A 12,133-nucleotide genomic window follows, 5' to 3' on the forward strand; every position below is an offset into this window, starting at 1 on the left:
TCTGATCTGCCCATATCCTAGCATGACACTCTAGTTTGCATGCAGATTTTTGATATATAATTGTCACCCTTCATCCACCCTCAGAACTTTGCATAACACTACTAGAGTTTATCTCTCTTTTTCCACCTAACTGGTTCTCCCCCTTTTTTTCACAATTACAGGGTCCTGCTACTTATTGCCCTGATGAAGGCGGAGTACTCTTTTCAGATACGAAGATCATTATTCTTTGGAGTCTGTACCGCCGAAACGCAGTGCTAACCAGAGGGGACACAAGGTTCATCATATTACAGTGCAACATTTAGGATCCCTTCCTTTCTGAAACAATTAACCATAGGACAAGGACACCTTACCCATTAGCTCTCTCCCCCCCCCTTTTTTTGCATTGTCTCCTTTACTTTGTCCCCCTGATGCGTAGGCAGACCCAATCCCAATACATAATAATTTTCGAATTTGGGATACGAAAAATAATTAACTTATTTGTTTCTTCACAATTGCCCCACAACAAGGGGCACGTGTTTTCCTCAATAAGGTTACAGCTTACGACGAATATTACTGCTTTTTCATTTCATCTTCTTCAATTTCATACTTTCACTTGTTAAGAGTTCATTTGTCAACCAACTGTGACTGTTAACTAACTTATGTTCAATTTTTTTTCATTACGTATTCTCAATTTTTTAATGATTCTACACCTAATTTGTGTATGTACCATTTAAACCATTGTTTTTACATGCTGTTACATGTTAGACCTTACTTTTGTATATCATTTTCTGTTCCTTTGATATAAAGCTTTTAATTTGCAATTTCCATAATGTTTATGTCTCATTTTGAAGGAATGACTTTAATTTCTGACTGCATGCAATATCTATGAATTATACTAGATTAAAAGGTTTTGGGACCGGATGAATAACTTTAATTTATTCACACCCCATACGGGCCAACCTTTGATACACCAGGACCTTGCTTTGTTGTAAACACATATGTCTTTTGACCCCCCTGGTGTGTCACTCCTGGGTCAAACCACTGCTGCTAGATGGTGGCACGCTTTTTTGTATATAGTCCAAACAACTTGCGTCATGCAGTGACTGACGCAGGTCCTCAATCTGGCTATGACCAGAAACAATCACATCTGGTACCGTGTCAGGAACCAACCCATTTTCAGAACCCTTTTCCACCTCGGAAGAATACTCCATAGGCTGGAATGTGGGCATTGAATAAGGGAGAAAGACATGTTTTGCCTTGGCCAGAGCCTTTCTAGGGGGTTGCCCCATGCCACGGGGTACCTCCGACACCACAGCCTCGAAAGGCGTCGAGTGAAACAACGTCGAGTGAATCGGTGTCGACGGCGAGCGTGGTGCCGACAGCATCGACGGCTTCGACACAGGCCTCCTGGGCGGAACCCCGAGCGTGTCCTTCGACAGCCGGGGAAGCCACAGTACCCCTTCCAGACCATATCCCATTACTGCCCTATCCATTTCCCTCCACACCTTCCCCTGTCATCTTTTGTCCAATCCCTTAGTACCCTCATCTGAGCTGCCCGAGAGTAAATAACCATATCCGGTTCCCCCATGCCTCCCCTGCTTGTAGGCAGTTGCATCAGGCTACAAGGAATTCTAGGCTTCTTCTTCCCCCATACGTAGGCCTGTGTAAGCCTGCCTAACTTTCTAAAAAATGGGAGCCGGTACCGTAACCGGTAGTGCCATAAACAAATACAATAATTTTGGAAGGATAATCATCTTTAAAGCATTGATCCTACCTAACCAAGACACCGCCAACGGTCCCCAGCCCAAGAGAAGCCCATTGATTTTCCCCAACAACGGGAGATAGTTTGCCTCATACACACGCTCTATTTTCCCCGTAATAACCGTCCCCAGATACTTAATTCCTCCCTGCGCCCAGGCAAATTCAGAGCTCTTCTTTAATTCCCTTTCCACCTCAGGGCACATATGTATACACAGCACCTCCGACTTACTTTTATTGATCCATAGCCCTGCAATTTGGCCAAACTCCCCAAAAACACGCTCAATCGCTTGCACAGATTCTCGGGGGTTCATCAGGGTCAACAACATATCGTCTGCAAAAGCGGCTACCTTATGCTCACTTCCCCCAAACATCCCCCAAACATCACCGACTTTATTCCACTGTGAAGTCTAATTCTACTCGGGAGCGGCTCCAAATATATTGTAAACAGTAATGGCGATAGCGGGCAGCCTTGCTTCGTACCTCTAGATACTGCTACCGGATCTGATGCCTCCCCATTCACCATCAGGCGCAATGTGGGACTACAATAGTTCGCCTCAATCCTGCCCATGAACTTTTCCCCAAATCCCATCCTACGCATGGTGGCAAAGAGAAAGCTCCTTTCTACCCAATCAAACGCTTTCTTAGTGTCGAGAGCCACCACCATAGACTATCTTGAACTTGTTTACCTTCTCTACAATATGGGCCATCCTTCTGGTGTTGTCATGCGTTTGCCTCCCCCCGTACCAAACCAGACTGGCCCGATTCCACTAAGGATGGGAGGAGAGGTTCGAGCCTGGCTGCCAAAATCTTAGTAAAGATCTTCGCGTCTAGTTTGATTAGAACGATCGGCCCCACAAGAAGTAAGATCTTTCCCCTGCTTAGGGAGTAATACCACCTTTGCTTCCTCCATAAATGTGGATATCCCCTTCCCTCCTCCAAATGCATTGTATAAAGCAAACATTCTCTGGGCCAAGACGTTCCTAAATGTTTTATAAAAGTCTGCAGTGAAGCCGTCCGGTCCCGAAGCCTTGTTAAGGGGGAGAGCCGCAATGGCTTTGCAAACCTCATCTATAGTTAAATCCTTCTCAAGCTCCTCCCTATCCGCTGCCTTAATCCCCTTGAGGTGGTCCTCCTCCAGATACTTCCCGTGATCCCCTTTCACTGGGCTGTCCGATTTATACACCTCCCCGTAATACCTCGCAAACTCCCTTTTAATATCCTGGGTCCCTGTGACTACCTTTCCCGCCGCCGTCTTAATTCTCAATATTGTTCTATCTTTCTCCTCACCCCTCAACTTTCTTGCCAATAACCTATCGCCCTGTTAGCCTTCACATAATACTTCTGCTTAAGGTGTAGCAATGCCCTCTCCGCCTTGGATGAGACTATTGTGTCCAATTGGCCCTTAAATACCCTGTACCTCCTCCTAGCCTCCACAGAGGGTCTAACGGCTAATTCCTTCATGACTGCCTTCAAGTTAGCCTCCAAGTCCTCTTCTAACTTCCTAAATTCCCTATCCCTTCTAGCCTTGATCCCAATAATCGTCCCCCTAATGGTGGCTTTAAAGGCATCCCAGACTATCCCTGGATTCATACCCTCTGTGTCATTCTTTGGAAAAAAGAAAATAATCTCCTGCCGCAGCTCCTCCCGCAACACCTCGTCCTTAAATATGTGAGAAGGGTATTTCCACTTCCACAGCCCTGCCGCCTGCGCTGGTGCAACAAGCTCCATCACATCGGAGCGTGATCTGAGATCGAAATCGTAACTACGTCAATCTCCTTAAGCCTGCCCACCAGGGAACGAGACAACCAGACATAATCTATCCTGGAAGCCGATCTGTGTTCATGAGAGTAAAAAGTGTACACACTCTTCTCACCCCTTTTTTCCCACCATGCGTCCACCAATGATAGGTTCTCCATTTTAGACTGCAGCTCTTTAGATGGTTTAGTCTGGACCTGAAAAAGTCTCACACTCCTATCTCTCGCCGGATCCCATGCTAAATTGAAGTCCCCTTTGAGTATTATATTGCCCTGTAGCAGCCCTCTCCAATCTACCGAACATTACTTGTATGAAGTGATCTTGCCCTGTGTTTGGAGCATAAAGGGATGCCACAGACCACACCTCCCTGCCTTGTTGAAGATTCAACACCAGGAACGTGCCCAAACTGTCCCGGGATACGCCTGTGACAGCTATATCTAGACCATTTTTTTTCAGGGCTATAAGAATGCCCCCCTTCTTCCCCTGGACATTTGATTGATAAAGGCAGCAAAACCCCATCAGCCTCACCCTCTGTCTGTCCTTTTCTTGTATATGAGTTTCTTGAAAGCTAATGATGTCAGGTTTCTCTTTCACCAACATAAGCTCCACTTTTTTCCTCTTAACCGGCAAATTCAAACCCCTGACATTTAAGGAAAATATTTTCAGAGCTTTACCCATTGCCCATGGAAACCGAGGAATTCCTCCTGACAGAACCATGACCCATACCCTGACACCCTCCCACCAGACCCATGCCCCCCCCTTTACCGGGTGCACACTGTCGGCCTCTAGCCCCTCCCAAACCACTTCCTCTGGGACAGTGCCACTTCCCCACCCCAGTGACCCCATCGGCTGGTCAACCCCGACCCTTAGGTGATGCAACATAACCCACCCCGTCCCTCCCCCCAGCCCCTATTGTCTCCTATAAGCACCCCTCCCCGGGTACCACAAACCCATCCTTATCTTGGCCAAGATTTCAATTTGGTGACGAACTCCGTGTCTGCCCCCCACGGTTCGGGACCCCCCATCGGAGGAGGCACCCGCCGGGCCCGCTGGACCCCTTCTCCTCCTCGCTTTCCTTCTTGGTGCCTGCCTCGTCCACTCCCTGCGCTTGGGGCTGACTTTAGCCCTGTCCGGTGATTCACCTGAGGAATGCTCCACCTCTATCCCCAGGATGGAGGCACCCTCCTCCACTGAGGTAACCCTTCTCTGCCTTTTGTCCAACTCAAACACCAATCCAAATGGAAATGTCCACTTGTATCTTATGCTCCTCTTCTGTAGCTCTTGCGTAATCGGGCACATCTGCCTCCTCTTGTTCAGAGTGATGGCCGATGGATCCTGGTACAACTGAATGGAGGACCCATTAAAGCTGAGAGCCTCCGCCCCCAAGATGTTCTCTTTTTGCGCATAATCGTGCAGCGCCACCACCACATCACGTGGCCGGGCACCGGGCTCCTCCTTTCTGGGCCCCACTCTGTGAGCCCTGTCCACCCTAATCTCTTGCGGACTCGAGGCATCCACCAGGGGAGCGAAGAGCAACTTCACCGTCCGCTACAGGTCTGAATCCACGACTGATTCTGGTAAGAATTTCACCCTAATGTTGACCCTCCTCGATCTGTTCTCAAGATCCTCAGCCTGCAGATCTAAATTATGGGTAGCTTTTGCAAGGCTCTCCACCCATTCCTGTACTATGAGAGTCCTCTGCAAAGTCCTGCAGAGCCCTTTCGTTAGTGTCCACTCTTGATCCCAGACTGGTCAGATCGCCCTTCACCTCACGGATTGCCCCCGTGAGGTCCTCCTTCATTTTGTCAAGTTGCATTTGCATCACATTGACCATTCTGTCGCCAAAAGATTGAAAGCAGTCCTCCAAGAGCTTCTTCGTGACTCGTTCCTCTCCTTGGCCATCCTCCAGGGCCACCCCCTTCTTGCTTCTATCTCTCACCTTCCTTCCCTCCGGCTCTGCTCCCTCATCCTTTCTCCATAATTTTTGAAGCATGCCCTCCGGTAGTTTCTTATCTCCTTTCGCCAGGGTCCCTGGAACATTTCCTTTACTCTTAGACATCTTAACCAGACATGGGACCTCCTGGTACTGCTGGCTTCTTTTCGGGCTTCCCTTTCTTCCACTGACTTACTCTCACAGAACGCTGCAAGCACTTCTTGCCGCCGGTTCGTGTGCACTTGCCGCCGAAGGACCGGCACTTCAGGGCTCTTCACGGCCTCGAGGCCTTTCAGAGTTGGCCCAGAGGGTCCCCACTCCCACCCCCTGGGGTGAGGCGGGCCTCCTACTGTTGAAGGCGCACCGAACTCTTCACACAATTCAGCCCCCGGAGCAACTACCCAAACCCACCTCTTCTTCCGATGCTTGCACTGCCCTAACTTCACATGGGGGAATGAGGGGCAGCCAAGGGGCAGCCTGTATCCAACACCCCCACCAGGTGGGCACTGTCAGAGATGTGGGGGGACCTAGGGGCAGGCGCATTGCCCAGGGTCTTAGTGGCTTGTTTTGTCCTAATTATTCCTTGCTGCCTTCACGCCACACTGCCACAGTCCAGCTGTGCCCCCCTCCTGCTCCCCTCGCTCACCTGCTGCTCTGTGCAGCTCCCTCCGCCTCTCCCAGCTCCAGTCCCACCGTTTCTCCACTAAGGCCCGGCAAATGCGACATGAGGCGGGCCACTCCACCGATGGAGCTCCGGGTCTTTCCGGAGCTGCTCTGCCTCACCTGTCCTAGCGGAGGGCCCCTCCTCCTTTCTCCTCAATAGTCCGGGGCCGCTCCCAGTCCAAACCCAGGGAGGCACCACTGCCTCCGGCAGCGGCCGTGAGCCCAGAGAGGTCCCAGGTGCGGAGGCGGACCCAGGCTCCAATCCGTGGGTCCCACCGGGGTCTCCACCACTCCGTCAACAACGCTCCTGTCCGGGCCCGGCTCACCAACACACACCGCCGGCTGGCAGCGCTGCACCGCCCAGCCACTCCGCTCCTCACTTCCAGCGAGGTACCTCTCGCCGGGGCATACACAGTTGGCTGCAGACCACTGACCGCTACACCAGCCGATCCCCCTATCTCCAAAGCCGGCTCCGCTCCTCCACAAAGCACCACCGCATCACAGCACTGAAACCAGCAGGTAAGAGCACCCGGGGAGGGGAAATGCTCAAAAATGACCCACTTTCTGCTAGGGGGCTCTGAGAGCGCTCCTATCACAGGGTCGTCTCCCCGGCGGCCATCTTGGATCTGGGCCACTCTATTTTGAATGAGCTTGCATATTGTCCTTTCCAGGCAGAGGAACAAAACTTGAATAAATTAAGTCGCAATAGTAGAAATAACCACCAAGCGGCAAGTTTACTTTGAGAAAAGCATATGCTGCAAAGAAAATCGAACGTTGGGGTGGTAGAGTAAAAAATAATAAAGAGCTCTTTTGAAAAAGTATCCTCTAAGCCAGGGGTCTGCAAACTTTGGCTCTCGAGATGTGTTGGACTACAACTCCCATCAAGCTAGACCAGCATAGTCCATGGTGAGGGGTCGTGGTAGTTGTAGTCCAAAACATCTGTCGAGCCAAGGGTTGCAGAACCCTGCTCTAAGCAGTACAATTCCAAGAGCCCTACTGGACAGCGTTAGAAAGGTTTCCGGTCCAAGACAGACACACACAGAAGGAATATGAGACTTTCGTCATAAATAAAGCTAAAATTCAAGTATCCAACCAGGTCAAAACGTTAGGGATGATGGTCAGTTCCTCAGTCAACTCAGAAGCACAAGTGAATTACTTGCATAAAAATACAGCATATCACTTGCGTCTCATGGAAGCTATCAGACCCTATATAAATCAAACCAAGACAGCAACAATTGCAAGGGCGATTGCTCTGTCAAGGTTAGACTACAGCAATGCCCTGTTAATAGGTGCCAATGCAAAAGACCTGGCCAGATGCCAAGTTATAGAAAATTACGCAGTGAGGATCGTGAAGAAACTAAGGAGAAGTGATCATGTTATTTCGGCTAGAAGATCGCTCCATTGGCTTAAGGTAGAAGAGAGGACAAAGTTTAAAGCCATGACACTCGTACACAAGTGCCTATTTGGAAAAGCCCCCAGCTATTTTAAAAACCGATTTGAAACTTACATCCCACAGAGACAGTTACAGTCGGTAGGTAAAAGCCTGCTCACAGTACCAAAACATAAGCTAAAGACAGGATTGGGCAGATCATTTGTGGTAGTATTGGCAGCAGAGTAGTGGAATAGACTCCCACTGGAGCTTAGATCGGAAGACAACCATCTTACTTTCAGAAAAAATCTCAAGACCCACCGGTTTAGGTGATTAGTGACCTGGCAACTTGAGATTAAGAACATATAAAAAAAAGGGGAGCAGCACTTTAGTATAGTCTGTGACCTTTGTTAAAGTGTCCTGATGCCTGCGGTCTGCCGGCGCTATATAAACTGACATACATACATACATACATACACTGTTTCTGCGCTTACATTCTGAAGCAAAATAAGTCTGTGTGTCATGCCCTATGTTTGAGAGCGCTTCAGAGAGGCTGATAAATACACACACCAATAATGCTGTTGGGTCTAACAGACTTAATGAATATAATATACTGACTCAGTGACCAGTTCAAGGAGGTCACCAGGAAAGTGGGCAGATACTTGAGGAGCTGGGAATAACAGAGATAACGGAGGTGTACAGCGTCCATTTTAGGGGTCGCCTACTCCACCCTACCACACCTCATCTGTCTTTCTCACTCCTCAGTCATCCACTTCAGCTAACAGCCCTCACACCTAATTTCTCTTCCGTGCTCATCAGCCCTACAGATAAGTAGTGTATCAGCCACTTTTACTCCCTAAAAATAGGGAAATACTCCCAAAAAATAAACATAGGGAGTAGAAATATTCCCAAAAAACAATATGAAATAGACACGTAGGACCCTGTGCCCCTGCTTTCCCCCAAAAGAGCTCCATGGATAGTTTTGGACCAGTAGTGCAGATAGTACCGTGGGAAGAAACTACTATTATTACTGCATGATTATAAAAGTTACATGTTTTATACAAAAACAGTTCAATTTTCCAGTTAGAACATTTGTATTCACATATACAATACTCCCATTGTAAATTGGACTTACAATTGTACTCCTTGACAAATCATTTTACTCCCAACTTTAAAAAATAGGCACTAAAATGCTCCCACTTTAAAATCTTAACTGGAGGCCTGGCGCTCATCACACATTTTAGAACATTATAAATTCACATTTATGACACATCATCCTTATTCCTTACTATTGTTTCGTCAACAGTATTCCTCCTTATTGTAATTCGAATTAGATGGATTCGGTTAGATCCCCGAATCCATCCTCATCTGCCCTTCAGATGAAGATGGATTCGGGGATCTAACCCATGAATAGGTGACTGAGATTGACTAGGAGGACCTTTATTCTAATTCACAAGTAACCAATTCATCTTGCTTTGAAGAGAGACCGATGAGTCTTTGAGAAGTGTGTATGACAAACAAACCTAGAGGCCTTGATAACGACCAAATTGGTCGAAACACGTGTCTGCTATAATCTATGGACTTTTGCCAGACTTCAAAACAAGAATACTATTGCACAAATTAATGTTTGGACTATTCTTAAGATTCATAGAAACGACTAAATGCACTGTTCATTTTGGATTAACTAATGAGAACACTAGTTCCAAGCGCGGAGGCAATCTCATAACAATTCAAATTACAATTTCACTGCAATCTGAACCGTTTGTGGGAGGTTCACAGTTATTGAGACTCCCGCTGCTGGATCCTTGACTCTTTTTTTCAATCAAAACACTCAATAGATTTGGTAAACAGCGCACAGTAACTTGTATCATAACCATAATTTAGTATTCTTCCTTATCCCCCACTCTCCCTTCTAACTTGCCTCAAATCAACAGAAAGTCCACAGGGATATGTTATCTGGTGACCAAGTATAAACTGAAACCGGTGGTCTAGCCACATTGTGTGATCCTGGGCATTTCAATTGGAAACAGTATTTGCCAAATTGTAAATCTCTAACATGGTCAGGCTGGGATAAAAGAGGAATAAGAATGATGTTCGATGAGTTTTGTAAGAGAAGAAGGATGACTATGTCTGAGGAAGTTGAATAGGGAATGAGGAAGAGTAAGAAATAAGGATTATATGAGGAAGGGTAGGGTTGCAATGCCTGACAATTGAAGGAAAAGGGTAGTCGGACTGGGGGGTATATTGAATGAGAAGGGGGTGTGAGGAGGTGGGGGATTGCGATGCCTGACAAGTGAGGGAAAAGGATAGTTAGACTGGGAGGAATAAGGAATGAGGATATTTGAGGAATTAGATATGAGCAGGAAGTCCACAGATGGCTGTGTAAAATGAATAAGGAAGGTGGAGGAAAGGAATAAAGGAAAATGTGCGAGGAGGATTACATTTTCTGGCCAGTGACAGTAAGGGGTAGTCAGACAGATGCATGATGTATAAGGAGTGTGGAAGAGGGCAAAGCTTGACAAGTGAGGATAAGAGGTAGTGAGAGAGAGAGGAATAAGGAATAGGAGTGATTTGTGAGGAATGAGGAGATTACGATTGTTGACAGGAGCCGGTAAGGGGTAGACAGACAAATTAATATGCAATGATAATCGTGTTGAGGGGATTACAATGTCTGGCAAGTTAGGGTAACGGGTAGGCAATGAGAGCAGTGGGAGTAATGGCTTCATGAGTGAGAAGGGTTACAATGTCTGACAAGTGATTGTGAAGAGTACTCAGAAGAATACGGAATTAGAATGATATATGAGGAGGTACCGGAATACAATGTTCGACCAGCTAGTAGAAGGGGTAGTCAGATAGAGGATTAGGAAATGAGAATGAAGTGTAAGGGGGATTACGACGTCTGATGAGCCAATGGCGTGGTTACAAATAAGAGCACATAAGTGCATTAAAAAAAACACAGAGGAAACAGGAATAAGAACGAGGTGTGAAGAGGATTACAATGTTTGACGAGTGAGAATAAGGGTGGTGGGACGGAGGAATGAGCAATGAGAATAATGTGCGAGTTCTTGGGCATGAAGAGGAAAGAGTGACGACTGTGGGTGATGAATCAGAAAGGAGGAGGAGGAGGATTAACAAATGCAGACGGTGTGTGAGGAGAATTAACGATAAGGTTATGCAATGTACATTGTGTGACAAGTGAGGAGAAGTGGTGGATGCATACGAATGAGTGAGGAGGAAAATGATAATTCCCTGAAATGTATAATCTTTGATGAGTGAGGAGGAAGAATGAGGAATGCGAGAGTGAGGGATAATAAGGATGATTGAGGGGTTAGAAGAACACGTGAGGAGTAAGGAGGAGATATGTGGCTGTCTTCAAATGAAAGCTGTAATAGTGTCCTGAAGTGGGATTTGAGTGCTGGAGAGTGTTAATTGAATTGTGACTGAGAAATCTAGAAATGGAGCAGGCTTGTCCCTACTCCACTCTACTTGGCCTCACTCAATACATTCCTTCAACAACACACCCTTATATTCTCACGCCATAGAACCTTTGTTAAGGTGGTAATGTCTCATTGGACCCCTGACTTGAAGTTGGGCTCTTATTCACCTACCAGGAGCCCCTCTCCCTCATGGCCTGAATTTCTCCATGTATTGAATATTTTGGATGCAGAACCATATTTCAGTGATATATGCATAATGTGGTTTATGCTTCTATGGTCTTTCCTGATATTTAATGTGCTCCAACAGTTTTTTTTTAATGCACTTATGTGCTCTTATGTGTAACCACGCCTTTATCATCTCACTAATGCTCATTTGTCGAATAATGCACCTTTCGAGGGGATTGGGTCCACCGACGTATTCCATATCTATGACAGTAATCACCACAGCTGTGCTGCTTCGGAAAATCTTTCGGCGTCTGCGTCGATGACGTCGATACACCATCTTCAAGGACCTCCTCCGACGGCCGACGTCACCAGATGTTATAAGTAGGACGCACGACGCCCGTAGCCTCAGTTCTGTTTCTTCCATGAAGGTGTTCGCTTCGGAGATCTCGGTGCGCCTCGACTCTTTGGAGTTTCTGTTCTTTCGGTTCTTCAAACCTGTTCGTTTGTGAAGTACTTATCGGGATGTCTTCCTCTTCTTCCACCCTGCGCCAGGCTTCAAGAAGTGTGGGGACTGCGGGTCCAAGATATCGCTGACGGACTCGCACAACGCCTGCTTCTGGTGCCTGCGGGAGGCCCAGGACACGGATGATTGTGTCGACTGCCAGTCGCTTACGTCCAAGGCCTTGTAGGAACGTAAGAAGAAGCTGTCGGTCGGTAAGGTGTCCAAGCCCCGGAAGGCGAGGTCCACTGGGCTTTCGACGGACAATTCGAGGGGCGACTCTCCGCATCGTAGTCGTAAGTCTAGGGGGTCTTGGCCCCCGAGTGGGTCCCGCCACTCATCTGCCTCTTCAAGGCACTCCGGAAGCGCCGTCATCGATCGCCTTCCCCGTCCTCATCCGAGGACTTTGCCCATCGGCGGGTTTCTTATCCCACCAAGCGTTCCTCTCCAGAGGAATGGGCTTCCTTCGGGAAGAATATGTTGGCGATTCTTGAATCGCAGGGCACCGGTCCGTCCGCGCCTCCGAGTGGGGTCGGCCGTGACCGTACTAGAGACACCGCTCGTATGCCTTC

The sequence above is a fragment of the Ambystoma mexicanum genome, chromosome 8, assembly GCF_040938575.1.
Source record: "Ambystoma mexicanum isolate Mex_15411 chromosome 8, UKY_AmexF1_1, whole genome shotgun sequence".
In the NCBI taxonomy this organism is placed as follows: Eukaryota; Metazoa; Chordata; class Amphibia; order Caudata; family Ambystomatidae; genus Ambystoma; species Ambystoma mexicanum.